The 18,667-nt window shown below is 33.5% G+C and overlaps 1 pseudogene; it reads right to left on the reverse strand.

Moving 5' to 3' along the window:
- Positions 1-10,102: 10,102 nt before the first annotated feature.
- The window catches only part of LOC140857386 (AT-hook motif nuclear-localized protein 1-like), a 13,872-nt pseudogene continuing 5,307 nt past the window's right edge, over positions 10,103-18,667 (reverse strand).

Here is an 18,667-nt window from a genome sequence, read left to right on the forward strand (position 1 = left end):
TTTACTAATTATTATTGAAATCAGATATATGGATGTTGAGGTTGTAATGAATTATTTTTGGGCCTTGCATATTCTTTAGGGCTTGGTCTAAGGAATGTGCGGCCATCACGTATCCGACTCAGGTGTTGTGTTCGGGGTATGACAATCTGGGTATTAGATATCAGAAGTCTGATTCATATCTGTAATTTATTACAGGAACTTCAGGTTAATAGAAAATTTGAAAAGAGCGAATGATTTCTAAGTGTTGAAGATGGAAGTACTATTCCAGTTCTAACTATGAGAAAGTTTAGCTTGTTCTCAATTTAAATGTCATTATTTTAGATGATTATCATTATTGTCTATCTTTTCTTATGAATGTTATGTTATAGGCCTTTTGGCCAAGGATGGTTATAATTTTCAATAAAAAAATTTATGATATTATTATGAATGGTGTCATGATTATGTGTGGATAATTGAAACATGACATCACAGTCTGTTAGTATAATATACACATCGAATAAATATTCTAGAGTATATAATATCGTAGATACTTATCTTTGGCATTGTAGGCTCGATCATATATATAAAAATAGGATAAATAGGTTAACTAAAGAGAAAATCCTCAACATCAATTATTGTGAATCATTGTCGACCTGTGAATCATATCTTATTGAGAAGATGATCAAGTCATCCTTTACTGAAAAAGGTTAACGAGCTAGCGATGGGTATGTCTACTTTATGAAGCACTAGTCTGAACTATTTGAAATATTCAAACAATTCTACAGTAAAGTAAAGAAACAAACTAGGAAGAGTATTAGAACTCTTCAATCAGATTGAGGAGATGAATACCTTTTCAATGAATTTTTAATACATCTAGGAGAGAATGAGATTCTCTCATAATGAATACCTCTTAAGACACCACTACATAATGGCATCTTGAAAAGGAGGAATCAAACCTTTTCATGATGGAGTTTGTGAGTCTGCCGATCTCTTTTTGGGATTGTGCTCTTGAGACTACATGCAATGTTCTGAATAATATTCCAAACAAATCAGTCACAAAAACTCCAAATAAGATATGGACTGGGCATAGATCGATACCCTCTTACCTTAAGATTTGGGATAGTTCGATTTATGTAAAATATTTATATATCGATAAGCTTGGATTTCGATCTGATAATTGTTTAATTATAGGGTACCCTAAGGAGTCTAGGGCATACTACTTTTACCATATTGAAGAATAAAAGGTGTTTGTCAGCAACAAGATATTCTTTTTGGAAAAAAAGTTTCTTATGAAAGGAACTGATGCCACTAAGATTGAACTTGAGAAAGTTCGATAGATAAAAGTACTGACACAGACAAGTAGAAATATAGAATAAGATTTGATTAGATCAAATCTAGAGCCTATTGTTGAGGCACCTTTAAGGAGATTTGGTAGAGTATCATGTCAGCCAGATAGAGACTATGGTTTCTTGGTCTCGGATGGATATCCGGTTGAATTAGATGAAAATAATAAAGATCTAATCACTTACAAGGATGCCATGCAGAGATCCGACTTTGATAAATGGCTTGATGCCATAAAATTCGAGATGGAGTCCATAGAGATCAATGACGTATGGACATTAGTTGATCTACCTATAGGGGTGAGATCCTAGGATGTAAATAGATTTTTAAAAGAAAAAGAGGCACAGATGGAAAGGTGAAGATCTATAAAGTCCATTTAGTTGTCAAAGGATATCGTCAGCATTATGGTATTAACTATGACAAGATATTTTTTTCTATGGCAATGCTCTCAAAGTTAGAACATATGTTTCGATAACATCAAAATATATGGCTTCATTGGAAATGAAGAAGAACCCTGCATAAATAAGTGGGCTAATAGTTTTGTAGTCATATTCCATGCACTGTATGTAGATGATATACTCTTGATAGAAAATGACATTCCTGCTTTATAAATATAAAGCTATGGCTATCATCACAATTCTCTATGAAGGATTTAGGAGAATCATCCTACATCGTAGGGATGAAGATCTATAGAGATAGATTTAAGAGGTTGCTTGTGTTATCTAATCCACATACATAGATATCGTGTTGCAATGTTTCAATATGAAAAATTTTAAGAAATACTATCTCTCAATAGACCATGAAATTACTCACTCTAAGAAGAAATATCTGACAGTTTCTGAAAAAAAAAAATATGAGTAGAGTCACATATACTTCGACAGTGGAATATATCATGTACACCATGACATGTATGAGATAGAATGTAGTATACTCACTAGAGGTAGTGAGTAGGTATCAATTTGATCTAGATAAGAACTATTAGAAGGTTGTAGAGATAACTCTTAAGTATTTAAGAAATGTTAAAAAAACCAATGGCTAATCTATGGAGATATTGATTTGAAACTTATAGGATATATTGATTCCAATTTTAATTAGATCATGATAATGGCAAAAGTGTGTCTGGCTATGTGTTTATCCGAAATGAAGGAGCAATCTACTAAAAAAATTTCAAGTAACATATCGTAGCCAATATGAGGTAGAGTACATTTTGGCATCTAATGCTGGTAAGAAAGTGGTCTGATTGAGGAAGTTCATAAGCGAGCATCAGAGTGGCACCCTCTATTGATAGTCCTCTTCTGCTGTATGTCATAGCACTGGAGCCATAGTTCAAGCTAATTAATAGTCATCCCACTAGAGAATCAAACACACTCTACATTGCTATAACCTTATATGAGAGGTCATGGATAGAGGTGATGTCGATCTTCAAAAGATTGAAGGAAAGAAAAACTTAGCCGACCCATTTGCTAAAGCCTTTGAAATCAAAGAGTATGATGAACTTAAATGGAAGATGGGCATTAGATATTGTACCAATTGGCTTTAGTCTAAGTGAAAGTTGTTAAAAAATATATCTTAAAGACAATCATGTGGATGATTATGCTCTTTAAAAATTGTATATGAATTATGAATTAATAAATATTATTTGGCATTATTCGTCACAAGGTGTACATCTTCCTTATAGAACTCTAATATTGTGATGAAGTCTTTAAAATTATATGACAATCGATAAAGGAGAATTTATTGAATAATTCTTAAACATGTTCATGACCAAATAAGACATCATTAAGGGATGATTATATTTATCAAGAGTGGGTTATTATGTGCTATATAGGTTGGTTGTCTTCTTAATCAAGGAGTGTAGAGATTCTGATATGGCATACAGGTGAGATGTAAGAGTACATCATCACTGAATATGTGACTCATCTGCGAAGTACTCTGGTATCAAGGGTTACTCACGAAAAATATGGATATAAGTGTCCCTCCAACTTGAGATCACCATGGTGACTTGCAAGCAACTCATTGAGCTTTGGTGTCGGACTATTTGAATTTCTGATTCAGTGATGAAAGATTTCTGCACATAGTTAATTACTTGTGGTAGTCGGTGTGTAGATTAAGATGGGATTGATCTCTCTATATTTCAGGAGTTGATGCACCTCTATGTTTCAATGGAGTAAGATCTTGACCGGAGCAATCCATGTGATGGATCATAGGATCTGAAAAAGATTGAAATACAATATGGATGACTAATCTAGGATTGATAGTTAAACCCTAGGTCATCCTGAGCATTCAGGATCAAAGAAATAAATTATACAGTAACTATACTTCTAGGTTCTTGAGTATTGCCTTGTAAATATTCAATCTATCCGAATGTCGAGAACCATTATTAGATGATAACTTCGATTAGTATAAAAAATAGTTTCTGTACTACCGACTTAATGTTTGAACCTATAGAGTCATGCATAAAGTTAGACAAAGTAGAAAAGAGTTGACCTATGTCTATGCATTCAATTTAGAAGTATGTGACTTGATTGAACAAATAGATTAGCTTAATTGAGAATTAAGTTAGAGGTCATATGAGATTAAAGAGTTGTCTATGTCTAGCTAGTACTGGACATGAGGTATATGTTTAATTTCAGAAATGATAATGATCTGATTAGTGATCCAAAATTTTTTTTGAGAGAATAAATTTGAGTTCTAATTAAATTTGATTAAATTTGATTAAACTGGATGTGATTTAGGTAAGGCTAATTGGATTTAATATCTAAGTTGGACTTGGAGCTAAATCCTAATTGGATCAGGAATAGCAATCTTTTCGAATTGGATTTGAATTGGAATTGTATTAACCCAAATATGTGCCAAATTTGATTTGCATTTTATGATGCCTTAATTATCTAATTTTATCTCTTATTATGGGTGGCCAAATGGGCTGATTTGGCACCTAATGTGGGATGCCCAATCCCCTTAGGTGTAAGCTATTAGGGGGTGCCAAGTGTTGATGCCATTCCTACATGGTTTGGGTTTTCCATATGGCATAAAAAGATTGAATTTAATTCAAATTAATTAAATCTGATCTCCAAGTGGGACTTGGAGTTTAAGAGTTCAAATTAGATTAGGACTAAGGGTTTTAAATGCCTATATAAGGAGAGCTATGGACATGGGGCGACAATAAGAAGAAGAAGGCTGTACAGGGGTGTGAAAAAGGAGAGAGGAAGAGAGAGAGACTCAGCATCCCCCTCCCTCGGCATGTGACCCTTGGCACATGGGGTTTCTCTTTCAGGCATGGAGCACCACTTTAGGCATCCTCCTCCTCTAGGTCTCTTCTAGTTGTTAGAAATCTGATTTCAAAAGCTGCTTCTTTCTTCCTTCGTGTTGGTTGATCATCCCTCTTCCCTACAGAGATTAACGTGCATACGAAGTAGAGTCTATGCGTTCAGACCTTGCAGGACATCAGATTTGAGTTCTCTTGGAGATTTGGATCCCTATTCCACTATGATTTAGATAATTTATGAAGGTTATAAATTAATAGAATAAAAAAAAAATTAGATGCACCCTAACAATCCGATCAGATCGGATGAAGTTTTCCTTCACATACTCTCTCGCTGAAGTGATAATTTGAATTAATCACATTGACTCTTTTCTGACCAATGATTATGCCTCCATCAAATCTCATCTTGTCTATTGTCCCTATGAAGTACACCTTTGAATCTTTGCACAAACAGAAGGAATGATTCTGGTGGAAGTCCTATAGATAAATGCATTCTCATTCAGTATACCAAATAATCGATCTAAGCTCTCTGGATGATCGATCTATGGAGGTGGTGCTATTTTTGTCTAAACTATTGGATCCTCAATCTTGACATCTATTATAGCATGAGTGCTGGTATGCAAAGTGGAATCTTCTAGAGAATGTGATGCACGACTAATATGAAGAAGATCCTATTGGTCATAGTAGTCGCATTTCTACACTCAGCTGACTGGCACTGATATCTTTAATACCCTCGACAATATCTCAAACCAACATAAATTTCAAATATATTACTACTTAAGATAATCCTAGGTGTTCTAGCATGCATCCAATATTATCAACATCTATCTCAATCAGCATACCTTTTACTTTGAAAACTAGACTTTCAACTCTCACTTTTATGCAAACATAAAATTTTCTCCCTGATCTAAAGTAGGTGAACAACCCTAAGGAGTAAATAAATTTTTAGTCCATCAACAGATATTCTTAGTGTCCTAGCTAACTTATATCATCCAACACAATATAGACACTTTAAACTTTTGAGTCTAAATTTTCAACCACGAACTTTATGTTTCCAAAGAATTCTTGAACTGAGTTCGGATAGATCAAAATAAAATAGAATTTTTTGGCCCAATCTCTTAATTTTCTATCCAATTAAAATTCTTTTTTTCTCTAGAAACTCAAAGATTATTTTGATGCTTAGTCCTTCTTTCTTGCATAGGAGAATGATTTTGGAAAGCCTTAAACTTTTAAATTTCTACATGGGACTTTCTCTTCTTTTGTGCCAATTACTTTCAAGCTGCCATCGGAGAACAAGGACCACAAGGATAGTGTGGAAATGAAAAGAAAGGTCCAATTTTAATGGAAGAGGGGTTTGAAAGGAATTATGGCTCGAGAAAATTAGAAATAGAATGATAGAGCCTTGGGATATTTTTACTTGATAAACCCATCCTAGACATCGGGGTCAACTCCTACTAAACTTGAGTCGACTCCTAATGAGGGGTAGACTCCAATAAAATTGGGGATCGATTCCTCAGAGAACTATTTTTCTTCTTGAAACCATGAGTCGATTCCACTAGTCTAAGAGTCGACTCCTTAATGCAAAAAATAGTTCAACAAGTTTTGATTCAAAAAAATATAGTCAAATTGAATTGAAATCAATAGTAAATCAATTCAGATCAAGAATAATATTTGAATCAATTTGGGGGATCAAGAACTAATTAAATTGGACAAGATTAAATCAAGTAAGATCAAATCAAAGGAGATCTAGATAATGGCTCTAAGAGTTAGGTTCAACTAGGAGATTTTCAAAGCCTTAAAGATCAAGCTAAGATGCATTGCAAATCAACAACATCAAGCACTTGATATTTTATAAATGGATGACTTATCTTGAAGTTCTTAGATCATGCAGTTCTTAAGGGATTTCAATAATTGCATGTCTTTTGAGAATGTCAAAGTTAGATTTGTGATATTAGTATACGAGTAATTTGTTGTCCAATTAAATTTTTTTATTTAAATTTAAGTCTCTCAAAACAACATGATATGGAGGGGCTAAGATAACTTGCTGAATTTAAAATTAGGATTTATGCTCAAAAGGCTTGATGCTATACATAAAATAAAAAGAGTATGATGATCAACATATTCAAGCAATAGAGCAAGATTATTGCAAATTAATTAATAATCAAATCATTCAAATGATGGAGTATGATTATTATAAATTATCAAAATCAAATATTTAAACTAAATAATTTTAGTATATATATTGATGGCTTGATGTGTGAAGAGTTTAACATTTACCAAACATCATACTTATCCTTTTTCATTCCAAAGCATCCATCTTTAAAAATTTTTCTCTTTTCATTCTATTAGATGCTTGGAGTACCTACAAAATTATTTTATAATTTTTAGTGACCAAACCATTTTTGATCCACTAACATTAAAGCACATAGTTCCTTTTGGAATCTAAATTTATTTTATCAAAGTATAGCCAATTCACTTAAAATTATATTCTGAAATTTTATGGCCTACTTTGTTATATCTCTAGCAAATGATTGAATGATTTTCATAATAAGCTCTTGAAAATATATTTTTGACTATTTTTATTTTTTTAAATAATTTAAACTAATTTCAATTTTCTAGAAAATAAAATTTTGACTTTTCAATATTAATTAAAGCTTTTCATAACTAAAATAATTGTAAAGAAAATAAAAATACAAGAAGATAGAATTTTAGCACAAATTAAAAAATAAACTCTCAAAGCTTGAAAAAGTTGCTGATTATTCACTTGATTGAGGCTTGAACTTCTCTTATTTGAAGCTTGAGAGGATGTAGAAAAAGTTGGAGAAGATTTCTATTAAAAGCATACTTAAAATTCTGTACTTAGTTTCTCTCTTTTCTTTCTCTTAAGGATATTCAATGGTCCTCATATAAACTGATGTGTTTCTCCTTTTAATCCTCTTCTCTTCACTTTTCATTAAGTTTGAAAGCTTTTAAATCTATTTTAGAAGCTAAATTAGTTATTTCTAATTGTTAGAAAATAAAAACCAGCCATTAGAAATAATTCTGCATACTTTTGAAATTCTACAGAACTAGTCGTTAGATTTTGAGTTGATTGGGATAGGATTTGAGTCAACTCGAGCTGTTTGTAAGATCACTCAAATTTTTTTCTCAAAAATCTGATTTTCTATCTTTTTTCTAAGAATTTTAGCTCAGATATTCGAGTTGACTCAAAGATCCAATTGAATTTATGTGAGTCTACTCAGATTTTCAATATTTTTTCTTTTGAGTTGACTCGGATAACACTCAAGTCAACTCAAGTATATGTCGGTTGAAATTCTAATATGTCAAAACTATTTTTCTTCACTATTTTAACTCGAGTCAACTAAGATAAAATTTGAGTCGACTTGGATGATAACCAACTAAAAATTTTTGTACATTTTTTTGCTTGAGGGGTTTTTTATCTTCAATCTTTGAGAACTTCTTCCACCTTGATTTTTAAGGTCTTGACAGCATTTAGGGTTCCACAAGCTTCTTGTTTGAGTCTCATTTGACTATCAATCATCATTCTTTTGAGAGAATTTTTTTTACAAATAATTTCTTTATTTTAAGCACCTAGAAAATCCTATATTCACTTATGAACACATAATTAGTACCATAATCACTTAATGTTTTGTAATCATCAAAATCAATCATAGGGTCAATATGCAAAAAATTATATAAAGTATTAGAAAGCCATATATATTATTCAAGATATCATATATATATATTCACAGGAAGTCATATGTATTATTCTAGATGTTATATATTCATAGAAAGTCGTATAAGATGTAAAAATTATATATTATTTAGGATATCATATATATTTCTTAAAAAATTATATATATTATTCAAAATATCATATATATTTTTAAAAAGTCGTACAAGATATTAGAAAGTCTTATATATTATTTAGAATGTTGTAAAGACTAAAAAGTCATATATATTATTCAAAATATCATATATATTTATAAAAAATAATATAAGATATCAAAAAGTAATAATACTATTCTTTCTTTGTTCTGTAGAGGGAAAGATATTTTTATCGCTGAAAATGTGAGAAAGAAAAAGTTGGCTGGCATTCAATATTTGTCCCATTATTAAATATGCTATGTGGTCCAATATGATTGGATAGTGTGCTCCATGCCAATTTTATTACACCACATGCAGTACATAAAGACTTTCTTATATGTGGAATGGGTCTAATATTTGAATTCAACCTAGGCCCATAGATCTTCAAGAATGGTTTGGTCAGGACTAAATGGATCAGGTCGCTAATCCTTATCCATTTGTAGCCTTGTGCTTCTTTGCACATAATTGGTGGGAGACTGAAGGCAATTTTGGATTGAGAAGTGGGTACATTAACCCTCAATGAAGAAGATGATAGTTGCATTTGGGCTATGGAGGACTACTGCACCAAACCCATACTGGTTGTTAATGAATTTGAGGATATAAAAGGGCTATCACAATCTCATAGAGTTGGTACCAGAATTTCTTTTTTTGGGTAAATATACCAGAAGTTCAGTAGAGTGATTTTGTGTGTGATTGACTCTACCAATTTGTGGAAGCATTCTACCCTTGCAAGGAATATCAGTGAACAAGTTTTTCCTAGAAGATAAAACTAAAAACAGACTAAATATGGATCAGATACTATATCCATATCTATATTTATTTTATTTAATAAATATAAACATGAATACAAATAATCAAATACAAAAATTTATATACATATGTATTTTAAATAGAAATGGATACAAATCAAATTATAGAAATATGGACATAAATATAGATATAAATTAGATGATTATACTTTATGACTGTAGAATCAAAGATATTACTAAGTGGATGACAAATCAAATAAATATCATATTGATATAATTATTTTTTATTAAAAATTTATAAATATTATATAAAGTTAAGTAAAATTATAAATAAAATTAGATATTCAAATACAGATTGAATAATTATCTATCTATATCTATTTTTTAATAGATATAAATATGTATATTACTTGAAGGAACTTCTATCTACATCCAGATAGATTCGGATATGAGAACATATCTACATGGACTACCAATGATCCTCCACTCAAATATGAGAATGAAAGGTAAGATATAAGTTGATTAAAGTAATAACTTTTTCAATGATATGCATCAAAAGTGAATTTTTCTAAAATAAGCAAAGATTTGGCTCCAGCATAACTCAGTAAAAATAAAGTGCTACAATAAAGGAAATCATTAAACTAGACAATAGTGGACGATACGAAAACTCAATTGCTGATCAAATACAACCCCCTATGAAATAAGCAGCTGCTCAATTCAACCGTAGAAACCTAAATGTAGATCACTAAGCTTATAGGATAAGTTAGAAACAAGTCTGAAAACTTCAGCTACTTTAAAGCGGTATCTTGCTCTGAAGCCACCTCATCAAGGAGAGCTAAGTTCTGGTTGGTTAGAAACCCCTAAGGCTAGTAATGTGCGAGGCTTTATGTGAATCGAGCCTCAGTTAAGATGCATTGATATCAGCTAAGGAGTTCCAGGTGTCATCAGGTATGGAGGGTATAGAGGCAGACCATATTTCTGCTCTGAAGGAGTGTTATGATATAGTTAGACAAAGGAGCTATTGGTCAAGTCATACATAAGCAACTCAAGCAATTAGAAGAGCAAGTGGGGTTTGGGGTCGACCTGATATTGAGGAAAGGGATGAGCAGGATTTTGAAGATTTGAAGAAAGCTAATAATGATACAAACGTTGAAGTATTAGCTGAGAATGAGATGAATTTAAGGAAGTCTTCAAAAATTAGGAAAGCTCCAAGTTCACTTAGAAGACTATGTGCAGAAAAGTTAGTTAAAAGTAGCTAAGCTTTCTGTTAATACTGTTAATAAGCCTTGTAATCAAAGTAACTAAGATGATTTGTTACTAGACTATAAAAGTCTAGTTGATATGTAACATAAACCATTTTGAAAATTGATAATAAATGTGAGACTTGAGTCTCTTTTGGATAGGCTGCTTCTCCTAAAGCAGTAACATTGGTGGTTCGTTGAGAGTTGCTATATTGGTGAAAATCAATGGGTGCTTCTACAAGAAATCAAGGTGCTATAGTGGATGCGAATACAAATGAGATTTGTGATTTGAAGAATCATATGGCATGTCTTCAAGCTTAAACTCAGGCTCAATTGAGTTTGCAAGGATCTCAGATTGAGAGGCTGAGTACTCAAATGGTGGAGTTGATGTCCCTTATCAAGAATCAACATAATCAACCTCCTGCTGTTAATTAAATGGGGGTTGGTTCACAATCTCCGCAAGAGGTGAGGATGCTACATTTTGATGTAGGAAATTCTTGGGAATCAAGATCTCATAAGCCCTATAAGATGGACATTCCAGTCTTTAATGGTAAGGATATGTCTTAGGATATTTGCATAGAATCAAGACTTACTTCAGGCTTAATGCTGTGCCTGAGGAGGATAAGCTCGAATTGGCTTCTATCAATCTTCAAGGGCCTGCCTCTTATTGGTATCAATGGATTTTTGGAGCCCATTTGGTTGGTTCTTGGTATGATTTTGAGCAAGGAATCAAGAATTGTTTTGGTCCAACTTCATTTGACAATCCAAAGGTGGCATTAGCAAGATTATCTTAGAGCTTTTCAGTTGCTAATTATAATGCTCGATTTGAGAAATTGATGTCATCTATTTCTGATTTTGATGAGGATACTTTGGTAACCTTGTATATAGCAGGGTTAAAACCAAAAATCAAGGAGGAATTGTTGTTCAATACCTCAGAGATTGTTTGAGGCTATGAACATGGCTAGAGCTCAAGAAAAAAAGATTACTCGTAGGAGTTTTCTTGAACGGATCAAGATGAGAATTCTAGTTCAATCATTTCAAAGTCTAAACCTACAAATTATGTTGCTATGCCTGTGAAGAGTCCATCTACAAGTGAGATTCAAGATCATAGAGAAAAGGGCATTTGTTTTTATTGTGATGAAAGATGTGGGCCTAGGCATAATTGTAGAATGAAGGCTACTATGCTAATCTTTGAAGGAGAGGAGGAAGAAAAACAAGTTGCTATTGAACAGTTTAATGAAGAGTTGTTTGTGGATCAGCATCATTGCCTTTCAGAGATAAGTTTTAATGCTCTCTCTAATTCTATTCATAATAAAACAATAAGAATATATGGCATTTTGTTTGATATGATAGTAAGAGTTCTTATTGATTCTGAGGGTAGCCACAATTTCATATTAGAAAGTGTCATTAAAAGGCTTTCTATACTAGTAATACCAATTACCCCTTTTAGAGTGTATGTGGGTAATGGGGATTATATCATTTGTTCTTTTAACGTGGAGGGAGTGTCAATTCTGTTGCAAAATCAGTTTTTCACTGTTGATCTTTTTGTATTACTAACCCATGATCCTCAGTTGGTTTTGGAAATACAATGGTTAAAACAATTTAAGAAAGTTCTATTTGATTTTATCATTTTGGGCCATTAATAACCAAATTTACTGTTGTTTCTACTGCACAATTATTCTTTGAGATGATGTTTCAGCTTCATGGTCTACCTAGAAGCATTGTTACAGACAGAGATCCCATTTTTCTTAGCAAGTTTTGGACTCAATTATTTATATTGGGTGGCACAACTCTGTTGAGGTCAACTTCCTATCATCCTTAAACTGATGGATTAACTGAGGTGGTTAACAGGTGTTTGCAGCTACTTAAGGTGTTTTGTTGCTGAAAATACTTCTATTTGGGTGTCATTATTGCCTGTTGCTAAATATGTTTTTAATACTTCCTATCACAGTTCAGCTGGTATGGTGTCATTCCAGATTTTATATGGTAGGTCACTGCCTTCAACACCCTTATATATCAGGCAAGAGGATACCTTAGATTCTATTAATGACTTGTTACAGGACAGGAAGAAGCTTTTGAGTTTTTTAAAGGAGAATCTGAAAAAGGCTCAAGTTAAAATGAAGTTGCAGACTGACAAACATAGGAGTGCTCAGTTTAATGTGGGGGAATTGGTGATGGTTAAATTGCAGTCTATAAACAGCTTTTGTAGCCGATTCTAAGCCTTTAAAATTGGCCAGCGGGTATTATGGACACTTTGAAATTCTGAAATGCATTGGTTCAGTAGCTTATCAACTTAAGTTATCCCCATCTTCAAGAATTCATCCTGTCTTTCACATTTCATTGCTTAAGAAATTTGAGAACTTTTCTGCAAATTCAGATTTACTTTTTCTTCTAGAGTATTCCTTTGGAAATCATCCTCTTTTGGTACCTTTGGTCATTATTGCTCACAGACAGATTTATAGCTGTAAAGGGTACAAAAATAGATTCTAGTATAATGGCAAGGATTGCCATTGGAAGAGGCATCCTGGAAAGATTTTGATTCCTTTTGTCATTCTTTTTCCTAATTACACCTTGAAGACAAGGAGAAGTTTGCACAGGGGGGTATTGTTATGATACAATTAGATAAAGAAGCTATTGGTCAAGCTATACATGAGCAACTCAAGCAATTAGAAGAGTAATTGGTGTTTGGGGTCGAGCCTGATATTGAGGAAAAGGATGAGCAAGATGTTGAAGATTTGAAGAAAGCTAATAATGATACAAATGTTGAAGTATTAGCTGAGAATGAGAAGAGTTTAAGGAAGTCTTCAAGAATTAAGAAAGCTCCGATTCACTTGGAAGACTGTGCAAAAAAAATTGTTAAAAGTAGTTAAGCTTTCTGTCAATACTGTTAATAAGCCTTGTAACTGAAGTAACTAAGATGATTTGTTACTAGACTATAAAAATCTAGCTGAGATGTAACATGAACCATTCTAGAAGTTGAGTCTTTTTTGGGTAGGCTGCTTCTCCCAAAGCAGTAACAAGGAGGTAGTTGCATGAGTTGTCTTTGGCATTGTTGAAGTGCAAGTCCCTTGGCAATTGCTGTAAGCTGCCTCTGCATGCGAGCTCAAAATTTGAATAGTAACTGCTGGAAAAGGGACAGATGTAGCCTCTAACTTCGGCTTCTTGCTCTTTTGCTCTTTTAGTAGCCTGGCAAAAACAGCCAACTACAACCTATTGCAGAACAACAAGGGGAAAGCAAATGATTCATTTGAATTAAATAGTTGCTAGCTAGTGAGATGTAATTTTCAGTTGTAGAGGCCTTTTCAAAGGCCAATTTGTAACTGAAAGCAAAATCTTGATATCCAAATTATTATGACTGACTTAATATATTGTGTGACACCAAGGCTCTATGCCCCTTGTAAATGATTTGTGATTCTAAATTTCTATATGAATGATGAAGAGAAAGACATTTACAAAAAAGAAAGGTATCTTTTTTCTACCTGCATTGCTGCAAATAATTCCACATAAATATGACCAGGAGAACTCTCAGACTCGAGAAGGAATAATATCTAAACCATGCACTAAATTTGAAAGAAGGACGATAAGGACATGCCTCCTGGGTTGCGAAATTGAAGATTTTGTAGCATAGAAATCTGGAATGTGTGAAGAGAAGTATTACCTGCATAGGATTGGCAGCTACCAACAGACCGGCAACCCCTCCCCCAACAACTCGACCATCTAGGCTTGCCAAAGAAATAGTCATCCCAGTAGAGCGACTTCTTGTACCTCTATTATCAATGGGCATAAATGATCCAGATAAGAAGAGTAACTCAAATCGGCCCTACAAAAGCAGTCCAGTAAACATATAATATATTAATAGGCAACAAAAGTACATGATCAAATCATAGGCATAACAGCAGAAAACTGATGAATATAGGAAGATAATATTATGGCAAATATTTCAAATTAGAGGAATAAAATAAACTTGATACCTATAATAAAAGTATGCAAGAAACCTCAGATTTGAAAAAGTACACAGGTTTATATTGATTACAAATTATGTATTTGGAGTACATTGGTAATTGGAGAGAAAATGTATAGATTTTTTCGAGGCCTAGTAACCCCCTAGGCCCTAGTTATCCGGATATTGGTTTCATAAACTACTAGCTCATTACAGAAAAACAAAAGAATAAAGGTACACCAAGGGAATGAGAAGATTCAATAGAACCCATGGAACCATAAAATCAAGCTTTACATTATGTATAGGATTGCCCACATAGTACACATATTATTTAACAATCTGATTGAAACCAATTAATCATACAAACATATGTGCACATCACAATATGATAGAAATTTCTTGAGGAATACATCAACTAATAAATCATGGGTGGTTGTGTTAACCCAACTAATTAGTCACTGATGTCAGTGTTTGCCGATTATATAGAATCCCTTGCATATACTTGGCATTTACAATATCAACATTCTTTCATCTTCCGGCCTTCTGCAGCAAAGGTTTTACTAATATGCGGTTACCAAAAGAAAAATTTCTTGAATACAAGATGGATGATATATGCTGTTTTTTAAATATTGACATTCACATCATGTAATCTAACACTAGATTTAATAGTTGTTGCACACTTTAGAAAATGCCACTTCATGTGAGCACTTTATATTTTACATGGTAGACAAACTAAAATATTCATAGTCTGGTTGCCATTAAAAGCAGGTCACCACTACTAAAGTCTAAAAATTTGCACATCCCTTATTACTTTAGAGTCAGCCTTCCTACAAGAACTATATTAATTCGAAAAATTCAATCATCCATTATCTGAGCAACTACAACCATCCTATTGAAAGCAAAAAGTCAGAAAGAACTATTTGGTAGCAACTCCACGAGGTCTTGGGAATAGTGGGCTCAAACTGGCTAGCGGCTAGGACTGGACAAAGCCTATTTGGTAGCAGTTAAATTAGTAGCGGACTAAAAATAGGGTCCATTAAATAGCACTATCAAAGGCCTGCTACCAAAATTAGATAAAATTATTAAAAGAATATATCCTATAGGTTAAAAGAAGTAAAGACTAAAGTATCACTACAAGTGTCAAGAAAACTAGTCCAACATGAAAACCTTCAACACAAGGGAAAGAAGAATACAAATTATGCATTTATCTGTCCTAGACAAAGCCTGTCTATATGAAAGGAAAGAACTTGGTATTGGGTTTCCTATTGCAAGGATCCCTATATTTGTGTTTGAATGCCATATCACTACCAAGTCACCTTATAATTAAAAAGATTATAAATAGAATTTATCAATATTTTATACTTCACAAAATGGATAAAGACTATGACATGTCCCTTTAAAAATTACGTAGAGTACACTTACTTTGGACTTTCTGGTCTATAATTCTCTGTGGAGTTAAGCACCTCAATCAAAGAAGTTTACTATACCAAGCATTTAGAATTTATTTCTCATATTTCATTTAGTATAAATATGGATAACAAGTCACAATAAATAGGCTATAAGATTCTAAATACGTGGTATGGAGTTAACAATTTTATGGCTATTGATATGAACTAAGATCAGTGTTTGCAACATGAGGGGGCACAACATGCAGCAATCGAAAATTCAATATAGGCAAAAATATTGAGCACATGTATCACCAAGAAATGATTGACACTATCATAGAATGCAAATACAATTCATAAACTGATTGGAGAAAATACCTCCTAATTTCTAAAAGATTGCATATGTTGGAGACAGGATGCACCACATATGCATCATGAAGGGAAAATGTGAGCCTCCTGCAAGTACTAAGCATCAAATTATGTGGTTCCGATATTTCTAACTTCATGTATCCTCGAATATGATCCTCATTCGATGTTGATGGTGCATAAGTTAAAAAGGCCTAAAATATCTGATCATAGTGATGTTTTTTCTAGGAATTCATACGACTTGAAAATAAAAATAAAAATCATCTTGAAAATAACCGCATCAAATTGGATATTCGATTCTCTAGTTTAAAATCAAAAACCTAAGAAATACTATACTGTAACATTAATTTGATAATCAAGTTGTAATCGATAGGATTGCTTCATCTACATGAGGTCATCTAACATGTCAATAAAATTAAATCATGAAAATGATACTATGAAGAAATTCTGCATAGGTCAACAAGAACATAGGGCAGGCCAGGCTGGGTGCAGGTCTGGTTCTTATGGCTGGGCCTGGCCTATGTGATGGCCCGGTCAGCTGCACCAGGCACCAGCTCCCCATCGGAAATTTTTTTTTTTTTTTTTTGAAAAAAAGAGCTGGAGGAAGACTCCCATCGGGAGTCTTCTTCTCCGATGAGTCTGGATGGGAAAGGGACTCCTAGGACAGGCCGGACTCGGGCGGAACTCCCAAAAGCCCACTATAAAATGTACCTGGAGTCTAACGTTGGCTAAGGATTGATCAACAGAGAGAGGGATTGGCGAGGGAATATGAAAGCGGGGCAACCAACATCGGTCTTGTAGGAAAATAACACCAACCCGTCTTCGTTGCTGTTGCCGTTGGTAAGGCAACAAGAAACCTATTGTCCCCTCCATACCACTGTAGAACAGTGAGAACAATGCTTCCATGGTCAGTCTAAAGCAGAGCCACAAGAGCAACAATGAGAAAGGTATCAAGAAAGAAGAAGAGAAGGAGATCGAAACAGAGAGGAGAAGAAAAGGAGTTAGACGTGGCACATGATTTATAGTTCCGAAAAGGGTCTAATTTCGAAACGAAGGATAGGGCTGCTATTCCAAACTGGGAACATCGTGTTCATATTGTTCTTATTTGTACATCATGTTCATATTGTTTTTATTTGTAATAAAATAATTCGGCCCAATTTTGGGCTGCTTTCCTCCTCTTCCCGCCTGCCCCCATTGGTGCACATTATGGAGCCCACATTAGCAAATGCTAATTTGTCCTCATAGTTTGTTTAATAGTTATTGCACGCTTTAGAAACTGCCACCTCATGTGAGCACTTTGTATTTTACATGGTAGACGAACTAAAATATTCATAGTCTGTTTGCCCTTAAAAGTAGGTCACCACTACTAAAGTCTAAAAGTTTGCACATTCCTTATCACTTCAGAGTCAGCCTTCCTACAAGAACTACATTAATTTGGAAAGATCAGTTCAACATATCCATCTTTGGGTTGACGCAACTCTATGAGGTCTTGGGAATAGTAGGCTTTGACTGGCTAGTGGCTAGGCCTTGGCAAAGCCTATTGGCAGCAATTAAATCAGTAGCAGACTAGGAACAGGGTTCATCAAACAACACTATCAGAGGCCTACTACAAAAATTAGATAAAATTATTAAAAAACATATTCTTTAGGTTACAGAGGTAAAGACTAAAGTAACCCTACAAGTGTTAGAAAATCTAGTCTAACATGAAAACCTTCAACATAAGGTGAAGAAGAATCCTTTTGTATACAAATTATGCATTTATCAGTCATCGACGAAGCCTGTCTATATGAAAGAAAAGAAATTGGTAATGTTAACATTTTTTGCTACAGGGATCCCTATATTTGTATTTGAATGCCATATCACTACCAGGTCACCTTATAATTAAAAAGATTATAAATAGAATTTATCAATATTTTATACTTCGCAAAATGGATAAAGACTATGACAAGTCTCTTTAAAAATTACGTAGATTTTTAGATGTACACTTACTTTGGAGTTGTTGGTGGATAATTCTCTGCTGGGTTAAGCACCTCGGTCAAAGGAGTTTACTACACCTAGCATTCAGAATTTATTTCTCATATTTCATTTAATATAAACATGGATAACAAGTCACAGTTGATACGCTATAAGATTTTAAATACGTGGTATGGAGTTAACAATTTCATGGCTATTGATATGAACCAAGATTGGTGCTTGCAAGATGACTGGGCATGACATGCAGCAATCCAAAATTCAATATAGGCAACAATATTAAGCACATGTATCACCCAAAAATGGTTAACACCATCATAATGTGCAATACAATTCATAAACAAATAGAAGAAAACACCTCTAAATATTTAAAAGAATGCATAAGTTGGAGACACCTCTAAAGGAATTATCTTTCCAAAAGGAAAGGGCATAATTACAAACCTCATAAGTTAATGTATCTCCAGAGGAATCAAGCTGATGAAGCATCACATTGGAAATTATACCATTAGCAGACAACATACAAATTGCTCAAGGCCCTTGTTGAGAAAAAGATATGATCTTCATAG

The sequence above is a fragment of the Elaeis guineensis genome, chromosome 4 (genome assembly GCF_000442705.2).
Source record: "Elaeis guineensis isolate ETL-2024a chromosome 4, EG11, whole genome shotgun sequence".
Lineage (NCBI taxonomy): Eukaryota > Viridiplantae > Streptophyta > Magnoliopsida > Arecales > Arecaceae > Elaeis > Elaeis guineensis.